This window comes from Podarcis bocagei (assembly GCF_964188305.1).
Source record: "Podarcis bocagei genome assembly, chromosome: 7".
Classification (NCBI taxonomy): Eukaryota; Metazoa; Chordata; class Lepidosauria; order Squamata; family Lacertidae; genus Podarcis; species Podarcis bocagei.
Genome location: NC_138132.1, coordinates 35,598,089 through 35,613,406, shown reverse-complemented (window position 1 = coordinate 35,613,406; position 15,318 = coordinate 35,598,089). Strand labels below are relative to the sequence as shown.

The following is a 15,318-nucleotide window of genomic DNA, read 5'->3' as shown; positions in this document are numbered from 1 at the left end:
GCAGAGAGGGCTTTCCGCCGCTGCAGCTTTCTGGCTCAACGCTCGGGAGTCACCTCCATAAACATTTGTTTTAGGTCAGCTTCGGAGTGTAAACACTCCTGTTCACACTGCTCAGGGGCTGAAATTATTTAGATGTTGACACTGAAACAGGATAAGCTACTGATCTGTTTGAAAAATGCTTGCACCAGGCAGAGCCTGCAGGGCCCGGTAATCTCTGCGCAAAGTTTATACAAGCACCAGCTGTTGAGGGGAGTAAATTGAGAGGATAAACACACAGTGTCAGAAGCCTTGGCTCCGTGGGGTGGGGCGGGGGGGGTACGTGAGTTCCCTCCTGGGACCCAGAGGTGCTCTTCAGTGCTGAAGCATACCTGCCAAGCTGACTGGCTGAGGATCGTCATCCCAGATGTACAGCTCAACACTGACCGCAACATGCTCAGAGGCAACTCGACCGTGTTTCCACCAGCTTCATTTCCACCAGCATCCCTACTTTCTCCTTCAGAGTTCGGCTGCAATAGTGTCTGGTCATTCCCTCCCCTCAAGGAACCCAGAAACTGTTGTTTTGTGGAGATGGGGGACTGGGAGCTCTGTAGTGGAGGGTTCGTGGTGCCTTCCTCAAACCACAATTCCCAGATCCTTTAGGGGGAAGCCATAAGACTTACATAGATATAAATGTGTTGTGCTCATGTCCTTTGCCCATTTCTCATACAAATGTGCCGCTGCTGTCCTCCTTGCGGGATTCTGCTTTGGGGTTGTGTTTTGAAAGAAACCTGCGCTTCTGTTTTAAAAAAGCAAGCAAACAAACTTTGTGCAATTGCACCCACAATTCTCCTCAGCATGCACAAATAATGTTGCTGTTACATGCAAAAAGCAGGGGCAGGATTATGCATCAGCCAAAGTGGTGCAAGATCAGAAACAAGCATGAGTGATGGAATCTATGGCGAATGGAACCTGGTGATCTGCCCAACTATCTCTTGCTGTTGCAGTCAGCTCCTGGTAAGCATGCTTGTGTCTTGTGAACTGGACCCAGGTGATCTGATTATGGGACTAGAAAGGACCAAAAGGTGATCTAGTCCAAGCGCCCCCTGTCTGCCCAGCAGCCCCTATCTAGGAACCATTTCATGGCATCAATCCACAGGGTGACACAGAACAAACAGCAGCCCTGCAGTTTTATCATATGGGTCAAGGAACCTCCTGGAGCCAGGAAGACAAACAAGGGATATTCATTCATTAACCGTGGAAAGTGCCCTTTTCAGATACTGAAGGGTTTCTAATTGATTGCTTGATTGATGAATCGGTTAAAAAAGTAAATGATCAACTGAAAATCTTCTAATGGGTTGACTGTTCTAATCATCGCTAAAGATGGCCAAGTCATTGTAATCAGCAGAGGCAAATGAGCCAATGTAGCAGAGTAGAGGGGATTTAATTTGGATTGCAAAAGAAAAGCCGCCACACACTGTTCAAAGAAAAGGCCGCCATCTTTAGTGTTTTCTTCTTTTATTCCTTGCTCCGGTACACAACAGAACAACAGCGAGTGCCTCAAAAATAAGCAAGGGGGCCTGGGCTCCTAATTCACATCCACACTGATTGTAAGAATATGGGAACGTAAGGTCCTGCTGGATCAGGCAAATGGACCATCTAGTCCAGCCTCCTGTTCTCACAGTGGCCTACCAGATGCCTCTTCTGGGATACCCACAAGCAGGATCTGAGCACAAGAACCTGTGTTTCCTGCAACTGGTGTTCAGAAACATTGCTGCTTCCAACTGTGGAGGCAGAGCAGAGCCATCATGGCTAGTAGCCATCAATAGCCCTCTCCTTCTTGAATTTGTCTAATCCTCTTTTAAAGCCATCCAAGTAGATGGCCATCAGTGCCTCATATGGGAGCGAGTTTAAGTCCTTTGAGAAGCTCAGAGCAGTACAGGCTGGTCTATTGGGGCAAAATCTTACCCTACCCACCAGCATCAGTCTGTCCTCAGTGAGTTCACACCTATATGCTTTCTTACCTGCAACCAGTCCAGTGGTGGTACTACCTATCAGCTTCCTCTTCCTTACTTTCAGTGTTGGTTTTGCAACCTTAGTGGGGAAGAAGGGGCTGAGGAGGATGGGGACAAGCTGTCAACTGTCATGGTGATGGTTGTGTGGCTTTCTGCACCAAACCACACATTTGTCAGGTTGCTGTGCACCACAGTCTGAATCCAAGGCACAAACAATACCTCCTAATACATTGGCATCCATTTCTAGTATATCTACAAGTTGTTATGCCTATGGGCTTTTCTTGCCATCAGCAGACTTGCTTGCCTTGACCAATGTGCCAGCCTACTTTCCACAGGACTTGGAATCTGTAGATTTGCCTTTTGCCAAACTGAAACTTGGCAGCAACCTCAACACGTGTGTTGAAGTTGTTCAGTTCACTAGATGTGTTCCTCACTTCCCACAGCCAAAGGAGTCCTGAAGTGACCTGCAAAAATAAAATTAAAAAACGGAAATCAGATCATAACTAAATGCTTGTTAAAAGGATGTGAGTGGTGCATTTTGTGTTGAAGGAAGATTTTTTAAGCCTGCACATATTTCTCATTCTGATCTGAGCACATTGCAGAACGTCAGCTGAATCTGTCCTCCCTTGTAGCTTCATACAATCTGCACACACAAATTCTTCAGCTCTGGACTGCATCTGGCCACCATCTGGTGTGTGAGATGCTCCAAACGGAGACAAGAGATGGAGCATTTCACAGCAGATCTTCCAAGCAGCCTTTTTAGAAATCCCTGCAAGCATCTAATGCTGGTCTGAAAGCCCAGCAGTCCATCCCTCCCTCCACTGCAGTGTGCCACCTTGTGCCCATCAATGTGTTCCCCAGAATATTCAGCGTGCCTAATTCCCTCCACAGACTAGTGCTGAGACAAGGACAGAATAGAGAGATGTCTGAGGAACTGGAATCCTCAGAATCCCAGTGGAAGCTGACTTAGGGTGCAATCTCCCATATGGATGCATGGACTGAGACAGACTCGTCCTCCAGATCTTGCAAACTTCTCCAAACTTTTGCTCAAACGAGGCACATAAAGTTTTGCAAAATGCAAATGTTAAGACAAAATAAGTTTTGACTTTCATACATTGAGATAAAATACATAACATACATGTTAGAATTCCTGCTCCATGGTTGCAGTCATGGGATTTTTGTCTATCACACGGTGTATGTTTTGACTCCACAGAGTGGGAAGTGACGGAAACAGGACGTTTGTGTTACTGTGTTCCGTGAAGTGGGACTATTGTCCTTTGTTCTTTTTCTCTTTGCTGTCTGATGCTAGAGAGAGGGGAAGCCATGTTGCAGTGCTCCATGTGTGTTTATATGTAAATAAAGTAGATTAGCCAAAATGCTAAGTTGCTGAGGTCTGTTACGTAAGCTGTGAAAACTCTGCGGATCCCTAAATGTGCCGATGTCTGTTGACATCAGTTGCTGTGATGTTTGGGCAGAAGAAAGCTTTTGAAGCTCCCGAACAAATGACCAGGAGGGAGAGAACATGCCAGTCGGGCATGTGTCCTCTGCCAGGACAAGCTCCTGACACTTAAATGTAAGCAGAGGAAAGGCAAGTGTGGATGAGCCCTTGGATGACTTTCAAAGTGGCTTATACAAGCTCATTGAGGAGAGGGCTGTCAATGCCTTGATGCCAAGCTCTGCTTCTGAATACTAATTGCTGGAAACCAGAGGAGAGGAGAGTGCTTTTGTATCCAGGTCCTGCTTGTTGGTTGACTATTAGGTGTGCTTAGTGGGACTGACAGGGGCTGGAGTCCCACAGGTAAAAGGTAAAGATAAAGGACTCCTGGACAGTTAAGTCCAGTCAAAGGTGACTATGGGGTTGGGGCGCTCATCTCACTTTCAGGCCAAGGGAGCTGGCGTTTGTCCACAGACTGCTTTCTGGGTCATGTGGCCAGCATGACTGAACTGCTTCTGGTTCAACAGGACACCAGCCACAGCGGTACCTATTTATCTACTTGCACTGGCATGCTTTCAAACTGCTAGGTTGGCAAGAGCTGGGACAGAGCAACGGGAGCTCACCCCGTCGTGCAGATTGGAACTTCTAACCTTTCAATCGGCAAGCCCAAGAGGCTCAGTGGTTTAGACTATAGTGCCACCCGTGTCTCACAACATCCAGAGGGCCACCACAGAGGGCTGAATGTGGCATAACCAACTCTCACAGAGGCTCAGAAGCTTTTCTGACAGCTCTCCTCCTCTGGATGACCCTCTCCCCTGAGAGGTTCCTTCTCCTGGTCTTGCCTTCGCCTCGTGGCTGCTTCCTGTAGTCCTGTAGTACATATTAAGGTATCTTAATATGTAGACTTTATTGTGATCAGAAACCCTGATAATGCAGGGAGGCTTCTAACTGTCCTCAGATAAACATGCTGAGAAGTTCCCTTCAGACTTCTCATAGCAGGAAGGTTGGGGCAGAGGGGGGCACCCATTCTACACTAAGATGGGGGGGCAAGGGGGGCAGTTTAAGCCTGAAGAGGACTATATAGGTTTCCGTAATTCACCTTCATATCATTTTCAGCAGTAGAAAGATGGGTTTTCTGGTAATAGCAGCATTACACACAGAAACACATCTGGTTGTCCCCTTGCCAGCTGCAAGAAAGGAATTGGTGGGTCTGGGGAAAAACTGTTGTAAGCACAATTAGCCTTCTAATTAACAAAAATTCATAATGAGCACTCACAAGTCAAATGGGTGTTTTGTACATGAGATAGATGGGACACATCCGCCATTCAAAAATGAATATTTATTTCGTATGAAATTTTAATTTTTCAGCATAATGAAAGGCTAATTCATTATGAATTAGAGATGAAAACATTTCAGGACTTTGGTGACAGTAAATGAGGCCAAGACAAGCGCCTTGCCAATTAGCCATGGAAGACAGATTGGCTGAGCCTACTCATCCATTTCCGAAACAGAATCTAAGGCAAACACGTTCACAACATGCATTCACTAACACTAACCGGGTTTGAAGCCAAGAATGTATTACTAATCACTTCCCCATAGAAATGCTATTTGCTATGCAACCTCTAGTGTGTTCACCCTGGAAAACATGTAGTGATTATTCCGTTTTACAGACATGGAAGTAAAACTGGGAGAAAATGATTTGTCCAAGACCACACAATGAGCACAGGAGACCTAACAGAACCTACTGGTCTTGTTCCCCAAGCAGAAGTAATGTAATGCAAAACAACTGTTGTTAAGACATTTCATTCTGAAACTTCTAGACAGAGCCAAACAGGGGTTGATGACAGGTGGGTGTTCTGAACCCCTTAACATAAATCTTGACTACCTGACCCGCTAACATAAATCCTGGCTAGGTAGTCAAGATTTATGGGGACTTGCTTTATTTTGACCCCAAGTGCTCAGAAAAATCTGTCAAAATCTTTCTACAATTTCCATTTTTAGTTAAGTATTTTTTTTTATTTACAGGATTTAGGAGGGGCAGCTGCCCCCCCTTGGCTCTGCTCATGGTCACACCCCCATTGAATGGGCACTTGTTGCCTTTCCAGCATTGGCTTTTTAATCCATGTTCACACAATACTATCCAAAATGCATATTTACTGTAGTGTGTACTTGGTTATAAAATGCTGCTGTTTGACGTCGTTTCTCAGACCAGCTTCACACTGCTCAAGTCCTTCAGCCATTCCTGATTCATCTCTAGCCAATATGTGAAAACCTTTGCAGAGGGTAAATATGTCCCTGTCCCATCAATGCCACCTAGTGCCGCCATCCCCAAACTCGGCCCTCCAGATGTTTTGGGACTACAATTCCCATCATCCCTGACCACTGGTCCTGTTAGCTAGAGATGATGGGAGTTGTGGTCCCAAAACATCTGGAGGGCCGAGTTTGGGGATGCCTGACCTAGTGTGTTCACAGATTGAAAGGTAATGAAGCCATGCTGATGTGAACAGCTGGAAGTAGGGGAAGAGCTGTGAACACCACACACAGGGGTAGCACTTCACTGAACTTTAAGGCTGTAATGTAACCACACCCACAGTTGGACTCCAACTCTCATCATCCCTGATCATCAGCCATGCTAGTTGGAGTCAGAGCCCAACAATATCTCAAGGGCACCATGATGACAAAACTAGCCCCTTGGAGCTGTGCTTTCTATATCAATTCCATGTGATTCCTGGCTTGTTGTTCTCTGTTGTTCTCTGTTTGGTGGTGTAAGGAATCCAAAGGCCTTGTCCAAAAGCAGCAACATGGAGAGCTTTTGAGTTGCTCCCCCAGGAGCTGGCCCTCCCTTCAGATCCTTCATCATCTTATTTGTATGCCATCTTTCCGTATAAAGAATCATTCTCAAAATGACTTGCAACAAAGAAAGCAGGAATGCATTTCAAAATCAAACTTCCCCCCAGCCCCGGTTTTAATAAACACATGTCTTTTATTTTATTTTCCTTTCTTTTCATGGGTTACTTTGAATTGCCCACGGCAAAAGAAAAGGATTAATAAATTTAACAATAATAATTGTAAGAACACTTGCATAATAATATAGTGCAACATAACAGCATACTGAAAAAGCCCCAATATTTCAGTACAGTACTATAAATATAGCAAGATTACATTAACATTACACCTACCAGCAATAGCAGAAATAACAAGGGAGCTTGACAGCGCATCCTTTCCAAAGGGCAATTCATGTAAAATGCAGGCATCAGAAAGAGCGCCGGGTGAATATGTATTTTAAGACACCAAGCAAAGAGATATTTGAACCACCTGAAACAAGAAACAACCAAGGCTGTTAGTCCAATCACACAATGTGCACATTTCCAGTGATAGGGGCTTTGATGCTGGGAATGCATCAGCAGAGAATATAACCTGTTTTCTGCAGGAGAACAAATGGAAACAATGTAGTGGAAACACCAGTAGGTTGTAATACCTAAATCAAGAAGAAGGAAACATTTCTTAATCAGCTGCAGCCATGTGTATTGGAAATGGAAATGAAAAAGATAAAATCCCACCTGCCTTAATGTTAAGCTCTCAGGTAATTCAGATACGGAAAAAGGATCTTCCACGTTCTTCTATTGCTCCCACATCCCAAAAACCCACAGGCTCATTCTGCAGGTTTTCTTTGCGGTCCTTGCATAAGCCCTCTTTTCAGAGCAAGCCATTTACAAACATACACAGAATTCTAATCCAGCACAGATTTAAAATTTTACAAATTTTCAAAGATGTTCAGGTTCTGGAATTCAGTTGTCAGGAGTCCAGACTGCTCACCACTTGACCATTGCTCTCCACCCTGCTTCCAAGCCTTTTGTGGTGTCTTAGACTTTGATGCCACACACTTCTTCATGGTATATATGCAAAATGTTCTATTAAGCCATAAGGCTAGAAACTGGGTTTGGCTTTTGTTTTAAGTTTTAAAACTCTGTTTTATTGTTAACATGAGATGTAGTACTAACTGCTATACTTAACTCCCTGAGAAATTGAGTTTTCTTTTCTAAGTTATTATCTCTAGAGGTTAGGACTTGCTTTTCTCAACAACTAGCAAAACTAGCTGAAAGTATGGTTAAATAGTCAAATTGCAAAATAAACTGCAAGATGATAAATTCGTCAGCAATCTGTATAATTTGCAAAGGTCACAGAGGCACCATTTCTTAATGCAGAATGTGGAATGCCAAAGTGAAGGTTGTTTATTATTTCTCTTGCGCACGGCCTGGTGTTCAGTGCAGCTCCTCCACCCATCTTGCTCTTGGAATCCGCCAAACTGCCATGGATTTGCCGGTTTGTTTCTCCTCATATATTCTTTTTTCAACAATCGCTGCGGCTGCCTTGGCAACCAGAGACCGAAACTGACAAAACACCGATCAGTCTATTTCCATTGTCCCAGCTGCAATAAATCTAAACTGTGACATAAATTAAATTAAACTTTCAAAATACTTTTAGTTTTATTGGTGGGAAAGGGATTTTAAAGTCTCCCCCCCCCCCAGTTCTAGTAGCAAACACACACACTCACTTTAAAAGATCAAAATAAATGTGCTATTTGACAATGGCACATCAGCTGCTGGCTGATTTATGAGAAAGTCACAAACAGCCCCTTCTCTTTCCCCACATTTAATTTGAATTTAGTACATGTTACCTCCAGTTTAATAACTCGCTGCTCTCTTGCTAGCCACAGGCTGCCAGTATTAGCATTATGGACAATGGAGCCCCAAAGGCCCTGCAGGGGGCACTTGCTGGCTTCTGGGGAGATATAAATAATCTGAAAATCTTATCAGTTAGTCTTCACATGTAGAGCATCTCAGTGTGATGGCCTGGGACTCGGAACCAGAGGAGACTCAGTCTGCACCGGATCCTTTGCCTCAGGCATCATCTGAACCAAGTCTGGGGCCTGATCCTAAAGAGTCGCAGTCTGCACAGGTTCCCCTGCAACAAACACCAGCTGGGCCGAGTCAGGGGCCTGAACCTGCCCTGACTCCAGATGCGGGGATTACCTCGTTGCTGTCAGCTGGGCCATCAATTACAGCTGCTCCACTACCAGTTTGGTCAAGGGAGGCTGAGGCGGCTCCTGGGTCTAGTAACCCACCGACGTCTCCTGAGCTGCAGAGACTAAGGTCTGAGAGAAGGAGAGACCTGAGTACTCGCAGGAGGAGTGCTCACCTTCAGGCAAAACAGGGAGGTGAGTCGCCGGGTGATCAGGACCGGCCGCTACCCCAACAAAGATAAAAGGCTGTCGGACCCCGCCCCAGGTTGTGGGAGCAGCACTGCTGTATGTTAGATCCTGCACTTGTCCTTGCCTGGCGTCCTGCCTTGGCCCTGTCGGACTGACTCCTAGCAGAACCTTCGGATTCTGGACTGGTCCTGAACCACGTTTCATGGAGTATCCCTGGGCCCAGCACACTCAGAGCTGCTCTCTCCCATTCTTCAGTGCCATCATAACCATCCATATGAGTTCCAGGAAGTTTGTTTGATCAACCCCTCATAATGAGTGAGATGCAATGGAGCCACCAAGTGTGGCCATGCCAGGCACCAGAGCTGGGCTGTGGATGGGCTGCTCCCCAGCCTCAGCTGAAGGTTGGCCAAGGACAAGAAGAGGCAGCCACCACTCTTCCAGCATTGACACCAGGCCTGGTCAATGCAAAGACTTCATATAGTCTCCCCTGGGTTGATTCTGAACATGCCTCCTCCTTCCAAAACCAAAGAGAGCTCTGACTCAAATCAATGGATTCAAGTGACAAGAAACGGCATTCTGAGTAAACACTGGAAATAACGTCCTGATGATATGAGCTGTTTGGCAGTGGAATGGACTACCTCAGAAGGAGGTGGGTGCTTGCAGGGGATTTGGTGAGGTGACCCTTGAGATCCCCTTCCATCTGTAATATTCTATGATTCTATTATTCACTGGAGGTTTTTAAACCAAGGATGGATGGCCATCAGCTTTAGAGTGAGACAGAAACCAAACTGTGGTGTCACAGGCAAGAGAGATTATGAGCTGAAGTGTCAAACCAAGGGGAAGGCAAGGGGGCAGCTGCGTCCCAAAGGGCAGCAGAAGGATGAGTTTAAAGTTCAGGCAGAATTCTGTGAGATGCAACTCATGGTCAGAGAAGAAGTTTCTAGGCCTACTGAGTGACCTACAGAGGAAGCAAGGTTTGGCTGATGGAAGAGAAGGGGAGAAGCTGTGATTTCTGTGTTGCAGGGTATTGCATCAGATGACCCTTAGGGTCCCTTCCAACTTTACAGTTCTATGATTCTATGATTTAGTGGAGGCTTTTAAGCAGGGATTCTTTAGCTGCGATTCTTGCAGTCCAGGTGGTTCTGTAGAGTAGAGCACAGCCATCATGGCTAATGGCCTTCTCCTCCATGAATTTGTCTGATCCTCTTCGAAAGCCATCTAGGTCGGTGGCCATCTCTGCTTCCGGTGGGCGCAAGTTCCATATTTTATGCACTGCACGAGGAAGGACTTTCTTTTCTCTGTCCTGAATCTTCCAACATTCATCTTCCCTGGACCCCCATGAGTTCTAGTGCTATGAGAGAGGAAGAAAAACTTTCCTTTTTGCACTTCTTCCACAGCCCCCCGTTTGGCCTGAAAGTCTTCCTCTCACCCATCCTAGATATTCCTGGGGGCCCTGCAGCTGGAGACAGCTGAGCCTTCATTGCAAGGTGGCCAAAGTTTATGCTGCTGAGAGTTGTCTCTGCTGAGCAGACTGGCAGGAAATCAATCCCAAGATATAGAAGCATCCTCTCTTTCATCCTTTTTTATGATTGTTTTAAGGTGAATTATTAAAGGTCATGGAGGGTCAAGTGCACAATGTAATAAAGTTGGAAATAGCTGCCTCTATCAACAGCTGAGAAAGTAATACCCTGTTTATTCTCCGCTACCATAGCGAGATTCTGGTCATCTCGCTTTGAGAAATAGACTTTGTGGCATGTAGAAGGAGATTAGGGATTGTTGCAGCTTGATCAGTGGCAATGATCTAACAGTATGACTTGACCCTCTAAAAATACCTAAGAAATCATAGAATTGTAGAGTTGGAAAGGACGTCACCTAGTCCAACACCCTGCAATGTAGGAATAACAGCTAAAGAATCCCTGACAGATGGACATCCAACCTTTGTTTATAAACCTCCAATGAAGGAGAGTCCACCATCTTTCAAGGGAGTCTGTTTCAAATGGTGGGATTCTACACCCGCAAGACTTTCTGGGAAATTCCCGGAATGCAGAACCTTCCTTCTATGAATATTTATAGCTGGTTTGTCCTGAGGCTTGGTCATATAGCGCCCCCTCTCTGGATGCAAAATGTGGTGGAAAAAGAAGAATGCAGTGGTACTGATTGAGGTAATGGAGATCCCTCTTCAGAATTCTCTCCTTTTTACAAACCCCCACAAGCAGAAAAGGAGCACAGGAGGAAGCCAGACAAGGAGATAACATCTATCCTTTATCTGCTAGTTTCTTTTTTTCATTTGAACTTGCCTAGATTTATTGCATAGGGATGCATTCAGAATAATTGGGTGTTATTATTAACTGGGAGCAAAACCTCCCAGCTTCAGTCCCAAACATCACACAGAGCTGGGAACAAGTCCTGTGTGCAGCCGTGAAAAGCAGCTGCAAGTCACTGTTAATAATATTGAGACAGGTGAGCCAAGAGTCTGACTGATAGGGACCCACCACACATACTTATTCCAGGGCCCCCAGATTGGTCAATTGGCCCTTACCTGATCCTGGCTGAACTGGAGAATACCTAGCGTGGATCTAGGCCCAAATCATTTTGGGCTAATGTTTAAATAGTCTTCCTTTAACCCTAATTGAATATGGAAGCGAGTGGGTGGGGGAAGAAGCTGTGTCTCTCCTGTAAGCTGGCACAGGCTGGGGCATTTCATTTTTTTTATATATAAATTTTTTTATTGGTTTTTCACAATTTATATAAACACAAACAATACACAATACAGACATACAAACACAAAGACAAGCATGTATAATTTCAAATCCTTTTTTCTTAAAACTTACTTCACCGACTTCACCGTACCTCCCCTTTCTGCATCCCAATTCCCAAATTTGTTTCAGCAAATCCTCCCCCTTAATTTTATCTAATTTTTCCTTATTCTTTTCTTTTACTTAATCTTTTACAGCTGTAGTCCCCTATTATCTATAGCCACAACATTTTAGCACTCATTAATTTTACAATATTTCTTAAGGTAAATTTTAAATTTCATCCAATCTTCTTCCGCCGTCTCTTTCCCCTGGTCTCAGATTCTGCCAGTCATTTCAGCCAGTCCCATATAATCTATCACCTTCATCTGCCATTCTTCCAGAGTGGGTAGTTCTTGTGTCTTCCAATACTTTGCAATGAGTATGCTTGCTGCTGTTGTAGCGTACATGAAAAACGTTCTATCTTTCTTTGGCACCAATTGGCCGACAATGCCCAAGAGAAAGGCTTCTGGTTTCTTAGGGAAAGTACATTTAAGCACCTTTTTCATTTCATTATATATCATTTCCCAGAAAGCCTTAATCTTTGGGCATGTGCACCAAAGGTGAAAAAAAGTACCTTCAGTTTCTTTACATTTCCAGCATTTATTATCAGGCAAGTGGTAGATTTTTGCAAGCTTGACCGGGGTCATGTACCACCTATAAATCATTTTCATAATATTTTCCTTTAAGGCATTACATGCCGTAAATTTCATACTGGTGGTCCACAACTGTTCCCAGTCAGCAAACATAATGTTATGACCAATATCTTGTGCCCACTATATCATAGCTGATTTCACTGTTTCATCTTGTGTATTCCATTTCAACAGCAAGTTATACATTCTACAGCAAGTTATACATTCTCAGGCTGGGGCATTTCAGAACCTGAGTCAAAATGCCCTCTGCTGCCCCTGTGATGGGGGTGCAAACTCCATAAGGAATCTTCACTGCTTTGCAGGGAGGAGATCCTTTCTGAATGCCATCCTCCTGCCTGCCCGTGGGGCTTTGTATCAGCTCTTCCCTTTAAGAGAAGCTGGTGCAAAGCCCTGCCACACCACCTGATGGGAGGGCAAAGCTGGTGGCAAAACTGGCTGGTGAAACAGGAGTGATGACCCTTGGGAGATGCCACCTAAGGCAGCCGCTTCATCCAACCTCATGGGTGGGCTGGCTCTGCCTGCCAGTGCACTGCAGAGAGCAAGATTCAAGCTTCCACTTAGCAACTGTTTGTTACAGGGACTAACAGTGTAATCCTATGCTAAACATGTCTACCCAGAAGTAAGCCCCATTGCATTCCAGGAATGTGGATGTAGACTGCAGTCTAAATTATGTTACATATAAAGATGTTGTCGTTCCACATGTCAAGACAATCTTGAATGGTTCCACCCTGTATAAATTGTTATTCTTGTTCCTGTTTGTTTCTTAAGTGTTTTGATTGCTCCTATCTTATAAAACCGTCTTTTTTATGGCAGCCTTGCCATTTTTTTCTGATAAAATAAAAATAGAAACACTCGTGAGGATTAGACATATTACATTGCTGTAACCGTGTCTTGCAGAGGAGAAGAGTGAGCTCTCTCCAAGAGAAAGTTTGGGAAACTTTGCAAATATTGCAAGATCTTTGGGGCTGGAGAAAAGGCTGTGAATGTGGAGTTATGAAAGTTTCAAAAGCCCACCAGTGCCCCTTTCGATAACTTCCTGTTAATTCATTTATTGGAGTCGCCCAAAGATAAATCAATATGAAGAGACCAGTAAGTTCTGTTCATCATCATTGCCTTTTTTCAGGCAACGGAAACGCCGCACTTCTGTTCTGCTCAACTCAATTATCCCTCGGCTCCATTTTTAGAGAAAAGAGTCGTGATTACTTTTTCTCTCCCCTCCCCTGCTGGCTTCTGCCTGGCTAAGTTAATAACATTACAACTTGGCTTGGATGCACCAGAGGATTTTGCAATTACTCAGTGGGGAATTCAGATAGTTATGGGAAATGCCACCCCCACCCCTTCCCCATTCCCTGCATGCACCTGGAGCGCAGGATAATCTCGGGATTCAGGAACACCCTGGACTCTTTGCTCTGTTTTCTCACAACACAATAAAACTCAGTAAAACAGCACAATAATCTTAGGGATCCCCGCCTCCAGTGTTTGCAAGCTCGGAGAATCAGCTGGGCAGGGCAAGCACAGCTCCTGGATTATTAAAAGCTGGGTTTTGAGCAGCAGGGACTGAAACGGTGTTAAATAATGATGTACTACATTAGGTTAATCTAATTTGTTCCCCCGCTAATAGGGCATGTACATGGTAATAAGCAATATCACGCATGGAGCCATGAGGCTGTCAGTGATATAGGGCTGCTGAAACTTGCTTGCCCAGCCCCAGAAATTTGTGTGGAACAACAAGGAAAGCAGCCTAGACCCAACAAACAAAATGCTCATCATGTCAATGGCGGGCAGCATTTGGGTGTGTGCAGAAGTGTCTCAAAAACCCAGAGGTCTGTCCTTGGCATAACACTCCCCCTCCCTGAACTGACACTGGGGCAATTTTGAGAGGCAGCTCAAGAGGCAATTCAGAGGCTGCCCAGGAGGAGGACTGGCAGCTCCCCTCCCCTTATCGATAGGAGGGAAAATGGGCTGAACTTACCAACAGGAAGCTTTCACTAAATGTCAGTAGGGCCCCTTTACAAATGGAAAAGGGTCTTGGTCGTAAGGAGGGCAATGGCTCGATAATATACCTGTAGTGGTATGTTAAGTGCTGTATGGAACCTCGGTTTTAATGGAGATGCACTCCATTGTCTCTCAAGACAGACAGGTGCCAACAATCTGGACCTCTTGCATAGGTGGGAGAAGTCAAAATAGCATTGTCAAGCTCACTGCAGAAAAGCAGTGCCTAGGCTGCATCAAAGAGCATTAGTGTGGAAACAACCAGAGAGGTGGTGGTGGAAAAGTTTTTGCTTGGAGACAAAAGCAAAATTTGGAGCAGTGCTCATTTTTAAAGAGTAGCCGAATTTTGGTTTGTATATTGTTGCAGGAAGTGTGAATAATAATAATAATAATAATAATAATAATAATAATAATAATAATAATAATAATATCATTTTTATGTATGCCCCATCCATCTGGCTGGGTTTCCCCAGCCACTCTGGGTGGGTGGCTTACAGCATATCTAAAAACATAATAAAAACACAAAGCATTAAATACCTTCATATGTCTCCTTGACATCTGAATGGAGGGCGTTCCACAGAGAGGGCGCCACTACCGAGATGGCCCTCTGCCTGGTTCCTTGTAACTTTGCTTCTTGCAGTGAGGGAACCAGCAGAAGACCCTCAGAGGAGGACCTCAGTGTCTGGGCTGAGTGATGGGGGTGGAGACACTCCTTCAGGTATACTGGGCCAATGCTGTTTAGGGTTTTAAAGGTCAGCACCAACACTATGAATTGTGCTCGGAAATGTACTGGGAGCCAGTGAAGATCTTTTTAGGACTTAGGTGAATTTGGAAATGTAAACCAAACCAAATTTCTCCCCCACCCTTACACATGGGGGCTATTTGAAGCAGATAACTCTAAAGCCCCTTTGGGCATATACAGTAGAACTCATTTGGATGAATCTGTGGGTTGTAGCTCTTGAAAGGATAGAGATGCAACCTCCCATTTCCCTGTGATGCTTCTGCCTGGCTTCCCTGATTCACTGTATCTGACAGACTCTCTGGTATTTAGCTTGCCACACAAGTTCTTTGCCTTCAGAGTGCTCACCAAATGAGAAGTATGCAAGGAGGGTGTGATTATAGTGCAGCTCATTAGCCAAGCTTAGTTTACCACATTACAAATTTGGGACTGGAGAAAGGTCAGCGCTGATCCAGTGGAGTAGGAAGGTCTTGCGCACAGAGTCTGTTTGGGAGATCTCTTAAC

General features: G+C 44.8%; 1 long non-coding RNA gene across 1 annotated transcript in view; it reads right to left on the bottom strand.

Moving 5' to 3' along the window:
• Nucleotides 1-343: 343 nt before the first annotated feature.
• LOC308590730 overlaps nucleotides 344-15,318 on the bottom strand; it is a 29,924-nt gene continuing 14,949 nt past the window's right edge. Inside the window, exons 2-4 of the long non-coding RNA XR_014009890.1 lie at nucleotides 6,606-6,741; nucleotides 4,526-4,613; nucleotides 344-2,455 (exon numbers count right to left, since the gene is read on the bottom strand). This is a non-coding gene — a long non-coding RNA (uncharacterized lncRNA). The remainder of the gene's footprint in view (nucleotides 2,456-4,525; nucleotides 4,614-6,605; nucleotides 6,742-15,318) is intronic.